Below are 19,382 nucleotides of genomic sequence, written 5' to 3' on the forward strand. Positions count from 1 at the left end.
AAAAATCTCATTTGGATTTCTGTTTAGTACAAATATTTTCTATTTTTAATGGCCTTAATTCCATTTTTATTCGAAAATTTATTTGTTATTCGTTATTCGAATATTATTCGTATTCGCGAATAAAACGTCCTTTTTATTCGTTATTCGTTATTTGTATTCGTATTCGTTAACAAAACGAATCAAGTTTTTCTTATTCGACAGAACACCGCGAATCACACATCGGCCCAGGTCGTTTTCAACTTGAAATGTCATGCTTAAACCATTTATTATATGCCAATATAGTTAAATAAAAGCTCGCCGATATTTTACCAAAAAACAATTTTAATGTTTGCAGAGTAGACACGTAATAGGTTTGGCGAATCAAGTTGGAAATGACCCAGGTCGATGTGCGATCCAGATTTGCAGCCAATAACGGCGCAAAACGACATTGGTCCAACATTAAGAATTCCAACATTTAAATTTAAATGTATACAGTCATGCTTGCAAGTTTCTTTAGCAGGCAAATGGGTCTATACCCACATAACACAAGGCAGTCCGTCGGATGTCCGACAGATGTCGGGGTCGGATGTTGAGTACATCTTTTTGATATCCTCCGGACAGCCCGATATCCGATTTGGATGTCCTACGGATGTATTTTTTTTTGGTTTTGACCGCCCTAAACAGCGCCGTCAGACATTCTAAGGATATCCGAGCGGGCTTTCATTTGGCTATAAATAAGACATGTATTGGACATCTATTCATGAAAAAACATTAGGCTATACCAGGATTCGAACTCGGGTCTCCCGCATCACAGTCGAATCTTATTCCACTGTGCCAATCTACAGATATATTATGTATCATTTTCGAACAATACAATCGAATTGTTGTAAAACACTTGAGCTTTTTCGATAACAAATCACATACAGGATTTTTAAAAAGTCAAGATGATGTCGAACTTAGGTTAAACCAGAGGTGTATAAATTGAAATTAAACAATTTATGCTAAATATTTTTTAATTTTAAACTTCAGCATGATTTATTAAGTTTAAAGTAGTTTTTTATTATTTGAAATTATAATCCTATCATAAGTATACTTGCTTTTAATATTATTAGATGCCGAATAATATTTATTTTCTGTGAGTTAATTTTCAATGGCTTGGTTCCCATAAGCTAAACGGAAAGCTTGTGCAAACAAACTCACGACTTTCATATATTTTATTCATTTTTGTAATAAATTTTAAAATAAACCATCCGGCAAATAGATCATTACTCCTTTATTTTTTAAATTTTTCATTTTAAATGCTGGACTTCAAATAAAAATACGTTCAAGGGAAAAATTTGAACACGGTTAAGTTTTCCCCCTCTCAAGAAATTTTTACAATTAATAATGAAACTTAATGATCGGCCCCAAATTAGTTCTAATCGAGTTAACCGCCCCGCACCGATAAAGTGCATTCGGGGTTGAAATGAGGTGCCATTTTTTCAACCGGGGCGGTGCGGGAAAAAATTTGAGGTTAACCCGTTGCCCCGAAGCAATAAAAAAAATGCCGTTCTTTCGGTTTCAGAGTAAAAATCGGGGCAAGCGGGTAGAACGAGCTATTATCGGGGTTGTTATCGGATAGATCGGGTCAATCGATAATGTTTTTTGCATTGATGAATCGATTGATTGCAATCCAATTGATTGCAAACCCCAATTGAATTCGGGGAGAAGAATTTTCCACCCTGAGCCACGCCTCCTTGGCCCGAAATGAGAAACCCGATTTGCAAAAAAGCGCCCCGATTGGCTCGAGGCCGATCCTTAAATGAAACAATTGAAAATCTTTTTGGCTGTTGGAAGGAGGTCCGTAGAATATAATTTTCGCACATCCATTGCACTTCCAAGGTGACTAGCCGACGGACATCCCTGGAACTACCCATTGAGTACATAGATATCTAACGGATGTTCGGCCATGATTCGGACATCCGACGGCTGAAATGTGCTATATGGGTATCCTTCTATTTCTTTTTGATGGAGGGGATAGTTTGGTGCCTACAGGGCCGTCTCTATAGGGATGGGGACCCCGGGCACCATTCTCCATTGGCCCCCCCCCCTCCCCTCTTTGGAACCGTTAACCAGTCTTCGATAAAAAACTTCTTTTGAAACAAATCTTTCCCTTCTTTTGGTGTCATCCACGTTACCAAACTTGCTACTGGTACTAGAACTAGAACGGCAAATTAAGTTCGAATTGCTCTTTGGAGGATTCAAAATCAAGTGTTCAATTAAATTTTCGTTTTCTCTATCCCAGTTTGCCGGGTCTTCAGAAAATAAAGTCAAAGTTGAAGTTTCGTCAGTGATTTGTAGATCTACTGAGCTACACACTGGCTTTACTGAAAAATCGGCATGGGCCGCATGGCCAGTCTCCAATTCCTGAGTATCTGGACTTTGTTCAAAAGATGAAGGTGAATTTGGCAGACTTACATCGTTGTTGGTGGATAAAATTTCTCCAACAGTGCAATCCAAGGGAACACAAGCAATTTCATTTTCACTTGAATTTTGCGAGCTTGCACTAATCGGACGAAAAAACACTGAAAGTTTCGGAACTTCCGTCAAAAATGGTTCAACTTTTTTCTTCTTATGGCTGACTCCTTCCTTCTCTTGGCTCCTGAAGCCCTTTTATTTTTAGATTCTGTATTCATACTAAAAGACACAGTCAGACACTCAATAAACAGAATTTAGCTGAGTAACCTGACTCGAATTGACTCTGCTTCTTTCAACGAACTAGTCATCACTAATCACTGTGAGTCTTCCCATTAGCGTTGATCTTTTGTTTCAATAATTTCTAAATTTGCCCTCTAGGGCTCTAGCTCTAAAGATAACTTTTAGCACCCCCTAGGCACCCTGATGTTGAAGTAGCTATTGCAGTACTGCTCGAACTTTCACCCTTTTTGAATTTATAAAATCTGTATTACATATTTCTATAACTTGCCGAGCATATTAAATTATCAATAAAGAAAAGAATACATTTTTTAATTCACACTTTTTTTTGTCTGAGTTAAAAAAAAATTTTTTTTGCTGCCGTGGCCCCCCCTGAACCTGTGGACCCCGGGCGGCCGCCCGGGTTGCCCGTGGGTAAAGGTGGGCCTGGGTGCCTACCGTACCCCTTTATGCTATTCCTATTTCTCTTTCTTTGCAACCCGCGAAAAAGGTGCAACATTAAAAGTAGAAAAATTTACTGAAACGTAGAGGAAGAGAAGAATGGAAAGAAAACGAGGGTATGGTAGGCACCATAGTATCCCTTCCGTCCAAACAAAATGAAAGGACATAGACCCATTTGCCTGCTAAAGAAACTTGCAAGCATGACTGTATTATAACAAAACCGTAGCTTGATTGCTTGTTAAATGAAATTATTATTATTGCATTGCTAGCCGGAATAGAACTCTGGACCAATATTCATCAAAATCACCAGTCAGACGCTTAAACAACTTAGATATTACTATTATTGTATATGACTATGTTTTCCGGAGTAGTTCGAGAATTCCGTTGTAAATTGAGAAAAAATTTCTCACTGAAAACAAAAGTGAGCTTACATTTAATATTGTAACGGCTAGATCAATAGCTTTTAGCCGGGTAGAATAACAAGTAACGGAAGCAACAGCGTCCTGTAGACTAGCGCTCGAACAAAGGGCAATACATTAAAGTATCGTGTAGTTCCGCCCGAGAGGGTATAAAGGGAATACAAGTCAAACCGCTCGGGGCAGTCTCTGTAATCCCTTTCTGCAAGTCGTATACAAATACACAGTTTACTCTCACCCCTTCGTTACATGGCGGAGATTCAAACGGTAAGCCAAAACAAACTTCTATATAAAAAACATCCTGGGCTTGTCTAATTGGTCAGGAAGAGGCACGTCTCGTTTAGAGACCTTTGCAAGAAACTCAGCTGGTCTCGCACCTTAAATTACTAAGACATAAGGTTACGGACGCGACTTCCTGATTGAATAGAAGGAACCCAGCGAATGAAGGCGAGAGAAAGAGGGAAATGAATGAGTGGACAGGAGAATAGGAGCAGCAAGCGAGTACAAGGTATCGCAGCGTCACCACCGTTACCGCTGGTGACAAAAAGAAACAAGATACCGAACAGAAGCGTAGAAGAAGAAGAGGTAGATATTAGAATCACAGCTGAAGAGAGCCCAAGGCGCAAGTACGGTTTCAACAGCCAGGCTGGCAAGAGACAGCCGCCCAACAACCAAGGAGCAGCAGCGAGCGCAGAAACCGACGCAAGAGCAGCCCAGAGGCACAGCATCAAAGTGGAAGATCACAAGGACAAGACAGCGGATTCGCAGATCGGAGTCAACTAGAACGCACGTGGGAGTCACCACAGACATCCACCAGACAACTAACACCGAGAAGGCCCGCAGACGAAGAAGGAGACCGCTCAAGCCAAGGATCCCGACTATCTTTGACGTGCGACACCTCGGACCTCACAGGACACCCGCAAGGAGAAACTCAGCCCCATAGCCAAACAGTATCCCAAGAAAACAAATTATTCGCAGATCAAGACCTTTTTTTCCCCAGTACTGAACGCGGAGTTTCAACCGGAAGACGAAAGAGACGAGGACGAGCTATAGAACGAAAGGACGGCTGAATACCATCCAGCGACAGGTGACGCCGACCTAAGCTACAGACAGCTTTCGTCAGAGTCCGACAAGGAATCATATGACGCCGAGGGTACAGTTGGCCTGCTCACAAGCTTCAACTATACAACACCAATCATCAGAAAAGCAACAGGAAACCGAACTCTGACACAAACGCAGCCGGAAAATAACCCGACACCAGCAAACACACTAACAACAGGAAGACCGTCACCCCAACACCCCACACAACACACACGACACCCGCCCCTACCAACAGCTTAGAGCCCCCGACGACAAACATGGCCGCCGGACTTCTCAAGTTCAAGGCACCCCCTGTCTTCCCGGGCAAAGGAGGAGAAGACGCTGCCGACTGGATGGATCGATACGAGGTGCTAGCAGACTACAACCGGTTGACCGACGCAGACACACGAGCAAACTTCGGCATTTACCTCGAAGGACCAGCAAGACAGTGGTTCCAATGCCTGACACCACCCAACGGGTGAAGAGACACTGTGGCTGTAGCAGCCACCAAACAACAGGCCAGAACACCGGGGAAAAGCGGAATGCGTTCCATCTTCATAACAGAATTCCTACAAGACAGCTATGCCGGATATCAAGAAAGGAGACTACAGAACCGCAAACAAGGCATAAACGAACCCGCCGCCGAATATTACTACAAGATAATCAACTTATGCTGATTGATGGACCCGAACATGTTCGAAGAAGCAAAACTGCACCACCGCTACGAAGGACTAAAACCTACATTAGTGGTGAAAATCTGGGTCCTAAAACCCAAAACTTGCACCGAATTTCTAGCAATGGTAAGCAGAAACACCGAAGCAGCTGAACTAGCATGCAACAAAGGATGGGCCGTCCACATGCTAGCAGAAGAAAGGGAGAAAGAAGAGGAAACAAGAGTCGCAGCAGCAATAGAGAACAACAACCCAGCAGAGACAACGAGGAGCCCTCACTCAAACAGCTGCTAGAATTAGTGCAACAACTACAAGGAAAAATAGTCGCGATGTAGAAACGGGGAGGAAGGAAGGACAGAATTCGAGCAGACAACGGGACAACACAATTCTAGAACGGACAAGCAACACCCCCACAAAGGACAGCAGATGGACGGCTGATCTGTTTCTACTGCAAAGGTGAGAGGCACATTAAGAGATAGTGCCCGAAAAAGAAAGAAGACGACGACAGACGTAACAACTCGGCCGTCGCAATGATCAGCACATCGGACGAAGAAGATGACAAGGAGATACCCCTGCTACAAATCGACGCGGGACAACTGCTGGCAGAAGAAGTGACAATTGGAACAAACGACACGATAAAGAAGACCGAAGCGATAATCCATACAGGAGCAGCAGTATCGATCATATCTCCCAAACTAACAGCAGAAATGACCCTAGAACTCATTACCTGGGGCGGCCCACAAATCGTAATGGTAAATGGACAGCGGACACCCCCCCCCCCCTCCTAGGAAGAGTGGAGCTGACAATAACCGTTGGGACGACAATAATCCAGGTGAAGGTGCTAGTACTGGAGATGCGAGGGATCAACCTACTCCTAGGCAACGACGTGCGGAGACGTTTTACAAAACTGGAGATCGAATACGGCACGGGAAAACCAAAGATGTGATTCGGTGAACTACCAGTACGAATGGTAATCGAAGACCAAACACCAACACCGGCCACAAAGAAAACAGCGAAAAGCGGGGCAAGAATCCCAGCAAGGTCCATGGCTGCCATGGAGATAGAACAAACCGAAGTGACAAAACCATTATTGGACGGTCGCCCCTGGATGATAGAACCAGCAACCAACCGCACAACAGGACCGACACCAGGAACCCTCATGCCAGGCGACCGACCAACGGTATGGGACATGATGACAAACCTGGAAAACAGATCATTTTATATCCACAAGAAAATGGTACTAGGAAACAGAACCGAAGTGGCGGGAATAGGCAGAGAAATAGATGCCACAGGCAGAGCCAACGGATTCAGAACATTAAACACCGAGCTGGAAAAAGGAACCACAAATATTCTTTACTTCACACCAAGCATAAACCAGGAGCTTCCAGCAGAGGAGAGAAAGGAGTTTGAGGACACGCTACGAGACAACACTGACTGTTTCGCGAGAGAAGGCGAGCGACTAGGAAGTTGCAACGTCGCAGAACATGAAATCCAGCTAACACCCAATGCCAGACCCATTTACCAGACCCAACGCCCGGCGTCGTGTTAGGAACAAGCCATCCACAGATAACTGGCACTGGACATGCTGAAGAAAGGCGTGATAGAAGAAGCCACCGGGCCATGGAGCGCGAGGACCCTATTGATACAAAAGAAGGATGGAAGCTGAAGATTTTGCCTTGATTTCCACCCATTGAACAGTGTTACAATATTTAGTGTATAACCCATGCCCAACATAGACGGAGCGTTGACCAGGCTACATGGAGCCAAGATATTCTCAGTAATGGACTTCGAAAGTGGGTACTGGCAAATACCCACGAAGAAAGAAGACAAAGAAAAGACAGCCTTCACCACCGCAGATGGATCCTACCGTTTCCTCGTCATGCCGTTCGGTCTCTGCACAGCCCAAAGCACGTTCCAGTGGACCATGGACACGGTACTAGGAGGGCTGCGATGGACCTCTTGCCTCGTATACCTTGACGACATCATCGTATACGCAGGAGACACAAAAGAACACATTCGATGATTCAGAATAGTCCTCGCCGCACTACGCAAAGCAAACGTGAAACTCAAACTCGCGAAAGGTCATTTCGGTGAATCAGCAATCATATCACTGGGCTACAAGATCAACGCCGACGGAATCGACCCTGACCTCGTAAAAGCGAGAGCCGTGCAAAACTTCCATACACCACCAACCACAGCAAGCAGAGCGGAAAAAGTCAATTCATCAAAAGCTTTCTCGGGCTATGCTCATACTACAGGAGACACATACCAGGATTCGCCGAGGTAGCGAAACCCCTGTTTGACCTAGCCAAAGAAAAGTCGCTGTTCATCTGGACGTTAACACACCAAGAGCGCTTTGACAAGCTGAAACAGATGCTAGCAGACGCAGCCACACTAGCATACCCGGACATGACGGCCGAATTCAAAATACACCCAGACGCCTGCGGCTACGGCATCGGAGCAGTCCTAATCAAAAAAGAGGATAGTGCGGAGAGACCCCTGGCATTTGCAAGCCGTTTAATGTCACGTTGTGAGCAGAACTACTCCATAACAGAAAAAGAATGCCTGGCCCTCATTTGGGCGATCAAGAAATTCCGACAGTTCATCTTCGGATGCCCAATAAGAATCGTCACAGACCACCACGCACTATGCTGGCTCCAATCAAAAACGGAACTTGCAGGCAGGTTAGCCAGATAGGACATGACAATCTCCGAGTACAAGTACGTAATAGCTCACAAAGACGGCAGGCTACACCAGGACGCGGACACCCGTGAGTATCGCGAGTGGTATCCCGTTAGCCCGTGAGCGAAGACGACGAGACCCCCGACAACACGTGGGCGGGACACGTCAACACGGTCGGCGTAATGACGCAAGACAACCGAGAAGAACTGACCAGAGGCCAGCAAGCTGAATGGGCATACGTGTTTAGAAACGCAGAAAACGGGAAGGAAACGGTCAACTATACGATCGAGAATGGCCTTCTGCATCGTATGCAAATAACGAAAGAAGGAGAAATGGACGTCGAACTGCAACTCTGCATACCAAAAGACCTGAAGACCACATTCCTACAAGCCTGCCACGACGACGTCACATCCGTACACCTCGGAGAGACACGCACCTACGACAGAGTCACACAACGCTACTACTGGCACGGGATCCCCCGAGATATAGAAAACTACATTAAGGCCTGCCCAGACTGTCAGTCACGAAAGAAAGACCAATACAGGAAAACACCCGGATTCCTGGAGCTGACAAAAGTAGAAAAACCACGGGACCGCGTAGGAATGGATATCCTTGGGCCCTTCCCACCTCATTGCTAGGCAATCGCTACATAATTGCAGCGGTTGACTACGTCACCAAGTGGGCAGAAGCGGTAGCTCTTCCGGTCGCCGGAGCAGAACAGGTAGCAGAGTTCTTCGTGAAGGAGATTCTGCTACGACACGAAGCCCCCAGGAAGCTGACGACAGACCAAGGAAAATGTTTCGTCGCGTTCATGATGCAACGAGTACCTGCAGCCATGGAGACCAATCACCAGACCACCACAGCCTACCCCCCACAAGCAAACGGACTAGTAGAGAGACTAAACCACACCTAGGCTGACATGTTGTCCTTGTACGTGAGCAAGGATCACAAAGATTGGGATGCCACACTGCCATTTGTACGGTTCGCATACAGCACGAGCAGACAGGAAACGACCGGCAACTCCCCTTTCTTTTTAATGCACGCCGGGCACCCCGTACTCCCAGTGGAAACCATCTTAGGGGCGACCCCAGATCCCCATGAGCTAGTGCCAGTGGAAGCCGGAGGACCGGATAAATACGAGATATGGATGCTCGGAAACCTTCAGAGAGCATTCGCGGAAGTGGATGACCGGAGCCAACGGGCACAACGGAAGTACAAACAACACTACGACACACACCGCCGAGAAGGAGAAAAATTCCACCCGACACAACAGGTGCTAGTCTACAGGCCTATAAGAAAAGTAGGGCTCGCCGAAAAACTACTCCACCGTTGGCACGGCCCGTACAACATAGTACGACAGATAACCCCACTTAACTATGAAGTCCAACTCAGTAACAGCAAAAAGACCGAGGTGATACATGTAAAACGCCTCAAAAGCTTTGTCGACCTCACCCAACCCGCAACAAATACAGATGGCGAAGCACAGTCAACGGACAGAGTGGGAAGCGAAGGAACAACAAACGAGGTGTCCAAAGACGGATACACACCGGTAGACCCACAACAACAACCGGAAGGACCAGCTCGCCCAAGAAAACAACTAACGGAGAAGAAAGTTAGATTCACAACACCCCCCTCGAAGAGCCGCAACCACCCACCGCAGAAGCAGTGGGTGGTTGCGGACCCGTTACCCGTGTGGAGAACGACCAGAACCGACGATACCCACTACGCAAACGCAAAAAACGATTTGCATTGGCGTCGACACTCCTATACAGTATGGTACTATCAATGACAGCACACACACCCCCAGCAGAGACAAGAGCACAAGTGATAACAAAAACACCAGCCACCTGGTGGTCGATGGCACTATTACTTGCGGCAATGAGACCAACACCCATAGATGGAGCACTCGAGGTGAAGCTGTCATACCATGGCGTTATATTCCAATCTATGGGAGAACGTTTCTTCTCCGATTCGGAATTGGTTATCGTCACCAACATCTCGTTTAACCAAGGAGGCAAAGTAGCAAATGAACTCAAGATGTGGCTAATTGAAAAAAACCAAATTACCTGTCCCATATAGCACATTTCTGCCGTCGGATGTCCGAATCATGGCCGAACATCCGTTAGATATCTATGTACTCAATTGGTAGTTCCAGGGATGTCCGTCGGCTAGTCACCTTGTAAGTGCAATGGATGTTCGAAAATTATATTCTACGGACCTCCTTCCAACAGCCAAGAAGATTTTCAATTGTTTCATTTAAGGATTGGCCTCGAGCCAATCGGGGCGCTTTTTTGTCAATCGGGTTTCTCATTTCGGGCCATCGAGGCGTGGCTCATGGTGGAAAATTCTTCTCCCCGAATTTAATTGGGGTTTAATCGAGGTACTTAATCAGTGAAGGTACCCCGATTGCAATCAATCGATTCATCAATGCCAAAAACATTATCGATTGACTGTTTCACCCGATTGATCCGATAACAACCTCGATAATAGCTCGTTCTACCCGCTTGCCCCGATTTTTACTCTGAAACCAAAAGAACGGCATTTTTTAAAAATTGCGTTGGGGCAACCATGGGTTAACCTCAAATTTTCCCCGCACCGCCCCGGTTAAAAAAGTGGCACCTCAATTCAACCCCGAATGCACTTTATCGGTGCTGGGCGGTTAACTCGACTAGAATTAATTGGAACCAATCGCTAAGTTTCATTATTAATTGCCAAAAGGGTTGGTAATTTGTTTCCAAAAGGGGAGAACTTAACCGTGTTAAAATTTTTCCCTTGAACGTATTTTTATTTTAAGTTCGGCATTTAATACGAAAAAAAGGGGAGTAGTTATCTATTTGCCGGATGGTTTACTTTTAAACTAGTAACTTTGGGCCCGTCCAGGGCCGGGAGATAGGTGGCGCTAGCGTATTTTTAACGCTTTTTTCGCCATTTATTTCTGCCCAACTGTTAACGTTAAATTTTTGCCCGTCTACTCTTAAAGCTTTCTACGTTCCCATTTTTTGCCCGCCAACCCGTTCACTGTCTCTACCCGCCAAGATGTCCGCCTAGTGGCCCGTCCTCTCCCTCATAGTCTGCACGTTAACCTATTTTGCCTGCCAAAATGACCGCTGTAGGTGCCCGTCATCCCAATCGGTTGCCCTGCCCGTTTAAACCCTCACAGTCTCAGCCCGTCAAATCGCTACCTGTATCTGCCCGTCTAATCCCTCAAAGTCTCTGCCCATCGGCCCAATCTCTGTCCACTAAAACGCCCGCTGTAGTGGACCGGCTGCCCGGTCCTTGCCCCTGCCCGCCCTCTCCATCACAGTTTCTGCTCGTCAAACCACTCGCTGCCCACAAAAAACCCACCGTAGTTGCCCGTCAGCTCCCTAATAGTCTCTGGCCGTCAAGCTCCTCTCTGCCCGTCAACCAACACTGGATCCGCAAAAACGCCCAGTATAGTGACCCGTCAATCCTTTTGTTGCCTCTGTTCATTTCTCTTTTCTGAGTATCTGCCCGTCGACCCACTTACTGCCCGCCAAATTTCCCGCTGTAGTTGCCCGTCAATCCACTCTTTGCTTCTGCCCGTCGATCTACTTGCTGCCTTTGCCCGTCACATCACTCACAGCCTCTGTCCGTCAACACCCTCTCTGCCCGTCGACGCACTCTTTGTCCGCCAAAACGCCCGCTGTAGTTGCCCGTCGACCCTATCGTTGCCTTGCCCGTCCGCCCCCTCATAGTCTGTGCCCGTCAACCCAATCTCTGTACCTGCCCGTCGAATCACTCACAGTCTCTGCCCGTCGGCTCACTCACAGTCTCTGCCCGTCGACCCAATCACTGCCGGGCAAAATTTCCGCTGTATTTGCCCGTCGAATCACTCACAGTCTCTGCCCGTCCTCCCACTCGCTGTCCACTCCAAGTTGCCCGTCAACTGATATATTGCCTCTGGCTATGTAATCCCTAACAGTCTTTGCCCGTCGACCCCCTCCTCTGCCCGTCAACCCCCTCTTTGCCCGTCGATCAACAATCGATCATCAAAGATAACCACTGTAGGGGGCCCGTCGACCATATCGTTGCCTCTGTTTACCATCCTCCTCACAGTCTCTGCCCGTCAACCCACTTATTGCCCACCAAAATGTCCGTTTTAGTTGGCCGTCAACCTATTTATGGCCCCTGTCCGTCGGCTCACATGCTGTCTCATCCATCCGTCCTCTCATCCGATTTCGTCCACCTTTTACGCATCTAGTCTTCCAAAAGCCTCATCCCGCCATTTACCTTAGCCAGTAACCGGCGGCAACTTACAGCCAATCACAGGATGCGCACATTGCAAAGGACCCAAAACTCCTCCCACATTTTTCCTCTTACAGAAAATAAGTATTATTCGGAATTTAATAATATTCAAAGCATGTATACTTATGATAGGATTTTAATTTCAAATAATAAAAAACTACTTTAAACTTAATAAATCATGCTGAAGTTTAAAATTTAAAAAATATTTAGCATAAATTGTTTAATTGCAATCTATACACTTCTGGTTTAACCTAGGTTCGACATCATCTTGACTTCTTAAAAATCCTGTTGGTGATTTGTTATCGAAAAACACTCAAATGTTTACAACAATTCGAATTCATTCTTCGAAAATGATATATAGTATAATTATAGATTGGCACAGTGGTTAGCTTATGGAGAGGTTTCCGGAAGGGGGATAAACATGTATGGGGTGGGTGCATTTAAAAATATTACTAAAATTACATAAATAAAATAAATGGGGAAGAGTCTACTAATCTACTGGGTATGGAGTTACTACGGGAAGAGGGGGTTTATCCTCAGCTTCGGGGTTTGGTGCACCATGATGGAAATGGGCACACACCATATCCATTGATCCCTGGATCGCTGCCAATCGGGCCTTGAATCGGAAGGCACCCCAGGATCTGATTCCAAGAATCGAACGGATTTCGTCGTTCCTGGGGTACCATGATCCAAGAGACCCAACAACCAGGGGGAGAATCCTCCCATGCGAAGAATATTTATCATATATCCGCTGGTAGGCATTCTCCATACTCCCTGGTTGGTCATAGCAGACCACGACGTCGACCATCACCCGGGAACCGGATAGTTGAAATTCAACATTTGTTCTTAACCTTTGCCAGGTGATGGCATTGTTGATCGTGACGTCGTGTCCCTGTTTCACTAGCAGCGACTCCAAGAGATCTTGGATGGTGTTGTGCCTCTTGGTGGCGAGCTGGAGACCTTCTTCACAGTGTTTAAGCACATGAAACCCGGTCTCGTTTTCCTTTCCGCATCGGCGGCAACTCGTATCTTGCTCCTGTGAGCAAAACCACGAATGCCCTCGAAGAGGAAGAATGTCGAGCCGGGCCCTATGATGATATCTCCAGTCTCGGAAGAAGAGGGGCGAACGGCAGGATACCAGGCGAGCCATGTCTTTCGACTTGTCTTCCAGGGAGAAGCCAGTGGCAACTACTCCCTGGTGGCTCTTGTCGGAAATTAGGTCCCTGGTATAGCGCTGCCGAGCTACTTTCCGAAGTAGGCGGACTGCCTTGACTGGGCTTACGGAGACGTCATCGGCGACAATTCTTAGATTTTCGTCGCCGGATACATCAATCCGCACACCCAGTCGTTTGGCAGCTTGGCGGGCAAGAGTCCAAAGATTGGACCCTGCCTCCGCGTACCTCACCCTGTAGAGCCCCCATCAACGGATCCCGAAAGATATTCCCCAACTGGCAACACTCCTGGATGCTCGTTTCTGAACCCTCGCCGGATGGTGTCATGGAGCTGCTCTCGGCATATGTTCCTCACTGTAGGGTCTCTACAAGTGAGGTGCTGAGCATCCCTGGCGATGGTCCAGATATCGGCATCAGCAGTGAGGCGGCATGTTCCTAGGCCCCCAACCCGCCGGTCCACGTAGAAAAACGAGCCAAATAATAAAAATCCAGGGTTGATAATGAACTTTCCGGCCCTGACGAGGGCTCAGAAGCCAGTTTAAAAATAGGGGAACTAAGAGCGTCACCCTGGCGAACACCTGCTGTCGGGAAAATGCGGATGGATTCTTTTCCAACGGCAAAATCTATCCGATTTCTCAAATTTATGTCCACCAGGATGCGCCGGAGGTCCTCTGGTATTGGAAGTGATGTAAACAGCTCATTCAGAACGGCGTGAGGCACCGATCCAAACGCGTTGCACATGTCCAGCCATGCTATATAAGCATGTGCTTTCGTTTGGTCTTTGTCTCCTCGACAACCGTCTGTAAGAGCTGTGTATGTTCCTGAATACCATGGACCCCCGGGAGGAAACCCTTTTGCTCGGGAGATAACCAGCCAAGGTCTGAAGCGACTTCCGTTATTCTCTGGCTGATTACTCCCGAGAACAGTTTGTAAATGGTAGGAAGAAGGGATATTGGTCTAAAGTTGGAATAGTCGCTAGTGTCTCCTTTCTTGAAAATAAGGACAGTTAGCGATGTCTTCCAACAATTAGGAATCCCTAGCTTCCAAACTATTTTACAAACTGTTTCCAACAGAATGCAGTTGGGGTCGATGGCTGTAAGATGACGGTATTCTAGGCCATCAACCCCTGGTGATGTGTTGGTAGCCCGGCGAAGCTTAGCTTCAAGCTCTTGTTGGGTTGGCGCACGATTAAGGAAGTTCATCTGGTCCTCTGAAGGTTGGGACCAGTCGCAGGTGTCGTAGAGTTCCCTCGCCCTTTGGCACTGCTGCGGAGATGGTCTCAATCGGTTGTAAGTCCTCTTGAGATACTCCTCCGCAGCTTGTACAGTACCATCGTAGGAGGGAGAACGGTCTTCGAGCACCTCTCGAACGGCTCCTCTTGGGTAAATGTTGAAGAGCCCCTGAATCTTCCTCGCCTCGTAGGCCTTTTGCTTGATCTTTCGCCGGGCCTTCTGCATCTGTCGGTTTTGGTTTCTTTTTCTTTTGTCAGGGTTTCCTCAGGGTTGTTCAGGGCTAGGGTCTTGTAAAATTTGTGCTTTAGGAAGGCAGTCAGCTGTGCAACGTTCGAGGACATCGTCTAGGTCATGTAGAGTCTCACAGCTCAAGAAGGCAGGAACCCAGAGACTGACAAAATCGTCCTCTCTTTGGCTCTGCTCTTCTGAGCTGTTGTGACTACGTCCATGATTGCTTTGCTGACTGGGGACCAGGGCCGTCTCTATAGGGATGGGGACCCCGGGCACCATTCTCCATTGGCCCCCCTCCTCCCCTCTTTGGAACCGTTAAACAGTCTTCGATAAAAAACTTCTTTTGAAACAAATCTTTCCCTTCTTTTGGTGTCATCCACGTTACCAAACTTGCTACTGGTACTAGAACTAGAACGGCAAATTAAGTTCGAATTGCTCTTTGGAGGATTCAAAATCAAGTGTTCAATTAAATTTTCGTTTTCTCTATCCCAGTTTGCCGGGTCTTCAGAAAATAAAGTCAAAGTTGAAGTTTCGTCAGTGATTTGTAGATCTACTGAGCTACACACTGGCTTTACTGAAAAATCGGCATGGGCCGCATGGCCAGTCTCCAATTCCTGAGTATCTGGACTTTGTTCAAAAGATGAAGGTGAATTTGGCAGACTTACATCGTTGTTGGTGGATAAAATTTCTCCAACAGTGCAATCCAAGGGAACACAAGCAATTTCATTTTCACTTGAATTTTGCGAGCTTGCACTAATCGGACGAAAAAACACTGAAAGTTTCGGAACTTCCGTCAAAAATGGTTCAACTTTTTTCTTCTTATGGCTGACTCCTTCCTTCTCTTGGCTCCTGAAGCCCTTTTATTTTTAGATTCTGTATTCATACTAAAAGACACAGTCAGACACTCAATAAACAGAATTTAGCTGAGTAACCTGACTTGAATTGACTCTGCTTCTTTCAACGAACTAGTCATCACTAATCACTGTGAGTCTTTCCATTAGCGTTGATCTTTTGTTTCAATAATTTCTAAATTTGCCCTCTAGGGCTCTAGCTCTAAAGATAACTTTTAGCACCCCCTAGGCACCGTGATGTTGAAGTAGCTATTGCAGTACTGCTCGAACTTTCACCCTTTTTGAATTTATAAAATCTGTATTACATATTTCTATAACTTGCCGAGCATATTAAATTATCAATAAAGAAAAGAATACATTTTTTAATTCACATTTTTTTTTGTCTGAGTTAAAAAAAAAATTTTTTTTGCTGCCGTGGCCCCCCCTGAACCTGTGGACCCCGGGCGGCCGCCCGGGTTGCCCGTGGGTAAAGGTGGGCCTGCTGGGGACAAAGGTTAAGGTCTCGGGGTTAGGTGAAGGGTCTAAAATCTCTTGTGATAAAACTGTGGGGTTAGTATTATCTTGTGGAGGGAGTTCATAAAGCCAACTAAAATTTTGTGTATTAAAATAGGAGGCGAACTCCCTCCCAAGATCTAAAATAGGGCTAGCGGTAAAATTTGCTGGAGAAAGGACATTACCAAGGGATTCCTCGATCGCTGGGATTTCCACCACGGATAGCTCATCACGCTCGTCTTCTGTTGCAGCAACCTCCTCTAGAGAGATCACTGCAGCAGAAGTGTCACAATTGGAGCCATCCATACTGAATATCCCAGCAAATCGGATGGAGGGCGATGGATCGTGATTGGAATGTAACCTTTGGTAATGTCCTTTTAGTGTAGGGCCATCTCCAGCAAATCCGCACACTCCGCATTCTCAATATTTAACTAGTCGGAGTGTGTGGGCTGTCTCTAGGTGTCTGTGGATACTAAACATGGCTCTGGTGTTAGTTGCCAAGGTAGTCCACTCACACCTAGGACACTTCGTGGGTTTCCCAGGGTATTTTAAAATTGTTATTGATTATTAGGGTATTATTGTTTTGTTATCGAAAAAAACTCAAGTGTTTTACAACAATTCGAATTGATTCTTCGAAAATGATATACAGTATAATTATAGATTGGAACAGTGGGATAATATTCGACTGGTGTGGGAGACCCGAGTTCGAGTCCAGTTATACACTAATATTTTTTCAAGATTAGAGGTTCAATGCATGTCATATTTATAGCCAAATGTAAACCCGTTCGGATATCCTTAGAATGTCCGACGACGCTGTTGAGGGCGGTAAAAAAAAAAATTACATCCATAGAACATCCAAATCGGATATCGGGCTGTCCGGAGGATATCAAAAAGATGTACTCAACATCCGACCCCAAAATCTGTCGGACATCTGACGGACTGCATTGTGTTATGAGGGGTATTAGGCAGTTCCAGCAATAAGGATTTCCAGAGTATGTTACCATCAGCAACGACGAACGACCAATCGTCCAAAACCCAATCTCAGGACATACTCAGCTACAATCTATCCAACGCCGAGAAAGCTCAGCAACAGCTGACAACAATGGTCCGAGACCAAGCGGTATACGAGTTGACAAGAATAGAAACAATAGAGAGGAACCACCATGGCCTAAAAGCTTCTATCAGACAAAGTAGAAACCAACGAGGACTATTCGATGGCGGAGGCAAGATCTTGAATTGGCTGTTCGATGTGTCTACGACAGAAGAACTAGACAAAGTCAACAACCAAGTCGCCAAACTATCCACTGATACGACGGCCATTGTCAACGCCTTGGAGACCCATGCAACACTGATCAACGAAACGATGTGGGAGCTGCACGCCAGCAAAGAGGCAACAGACGCCCTCCAGCGGTCATGTCTAACACTCAACAAAGAACTGAACAACGCGAAAAGGACAATTAACAACCTCTCTCGCGAGATAAAGTGGGATTGGAAATCCCAAGATAAAATAGACAACGCATTCAGAGCGGTAGACATCATCATAGAGTGGCTACAATAACTAGTGGAGAGACTGAGCGGAGGTCTAGCAAGCAACGCTATGGAAAAAATCTCCCCCGCCCTATTTTCCACAGCACAACAGAAATAAAGACCAAACTACCAACCGGCTGGGCCCTAACACCTGCAACACAGGCTGGAGACATGTGGAAATCTTACCAAGAAGCCACGGTGACAGCGGCAGCTATCGAAAACGGCATCAGACTCTTCATTCATATTCCCATCTTCGAATTCACCAGAGCACTCACCCTGTACAGAGTCATCGGGATGGCACGAGCAACTAAGAATGGATCAACAAACCTAAAGTACGTCGGTCTCCCACAATATCTCGCAACATCACCAGATCATTGAGCTTTCAGCTGAAATGGTTGGACCGTGTCGCTCGACGAAAAAGTCAATCTGCCCTATCAGTCGAGCAGTAAGCCGAAAAAATCACAAAGAGACCTGCAGCGTCGCAATATTCCTAGCCGACAACCGCCGGACGACAAGACGACTGCACCGTGTTAGTGTCCCCGTGGACGGGACAAGATGCTGTTTACCTCGGACACCGCCGTTGGGGCCTGTCAACAACCAACACGACCCGCCTTGTCGTGACATGTCCATGACAGACCACAGGACCGCAGTCATATACGCTTGACACTCCTGCGATATCCATCTTCGAGATATCCATGTCCTGTACATCACAGACGACTGGATCTTCCAGGCCAGTTTCAGAAAGGATACCCACCAACAATGGATTACAATGACCACCCCACACCTCGCCGACTTAAACGCACCCGGATGACCGCCACAACGACCACTGATCACCACAAATGACGATATATTGGCACCGCAGACCGGATTGCACACGGACTCCACAAACAACCGTGTGCGAGATTTGACTACCGGCATGGTACACCAAATGGACGGGCTGTCCGACCTAGAACACGCCAGACTCAACATAGACAACACGCAGACTTACCTCCGCTACCCGTGGGAGTGGATAGTCATCCTGATATTATGCACGTTGGGAACCGGAATCGCCATCGCAGCTGACCGTACTAAAACAGCCAGCCGCCTACAAAAAATAGAAACTCAGATACAAGCTCTGGAACGTCGCTTACAACTCCATGACCAGGCCACCATTCCAGACGAAACTGAATGAAGGGTTAAATCCTCCTCAAAAGTAGTACCACGTAACCACTAATCAGACCTTAGTTTAGCTGATCGGGACGATCAGGAAGTAAAATTGGGGATGTAACGGCTAGATCAATAGCCTTTAGTCGGGTAGAATAACATGTAACGGAAGCAACAGCGTCCTGTAGACTAGAGCTCGAACAAAGGGCAATACATTAAAGTATCGTGTAGCTCCACCCTAGAGGGTATGAAGAGAATCCAAGTCAAACCAATCGGGGCACTCTCTGTAATCCTTTTCTGTAAGTCGTATACAAATACACAGTTTAATATCACCCCCTCGTTACAATATAGATGGGTATGTGGTTACAGTGGTACTAAATGTAATCAATATCAAATTTATAAAAGCAGAAGTGGGACAAATTCTGTAAAAATAAAGTAAATGTGACAAATATAAAGGAAAAATATAATTCACCAACAGAATGTCAGAAAAATGTTTGTTAAATTT

General features: G+C 46.3%; 3 pseudogenes; all 3 read left to right on the forward strand.

Moving 5' to 3' along the window:
- Positions 1 to 3,998: 3,998 nt before the first annotated feature.
- LOC123467388 lies at positions 3,999 to 4,583 on the forward strand (annotated as a pseudogene).
- A 305-nt stretch (positions 4,584 to 4,888) lies between these two features.
- LOC123467390 lies at positions 4,889 to 6,227 on the forward strand (annotated as a pseudogene).
- A 3,614-nt stretch (positions 6,228 to 9,841) lies between these two features.
- Positions 9,842 to 18,905, forward strand: LOC116933263 (annotated as a pseudogene).
- Positions 18,906 to 19,382: the final 477 nt, after the last annotated feature.

The sequence above is a fragment of the Daphnia magna genome, unplaced genomic scaffold (genome assembly GCF_020631705.1).
Source record: "Daphnia magna isolate NIES unplaced genomic scaffold, ASM2063170v1.1 Dm_contigs181, whole genome shotgun sequence".
In the NCBI taxonomy this organism is placed as follows: Eukaryota; Metazoa; Arthropoda; class Branchiopoda; order Diplostraca; family Daphniidae; genus Daphnia; species Daphnia magna.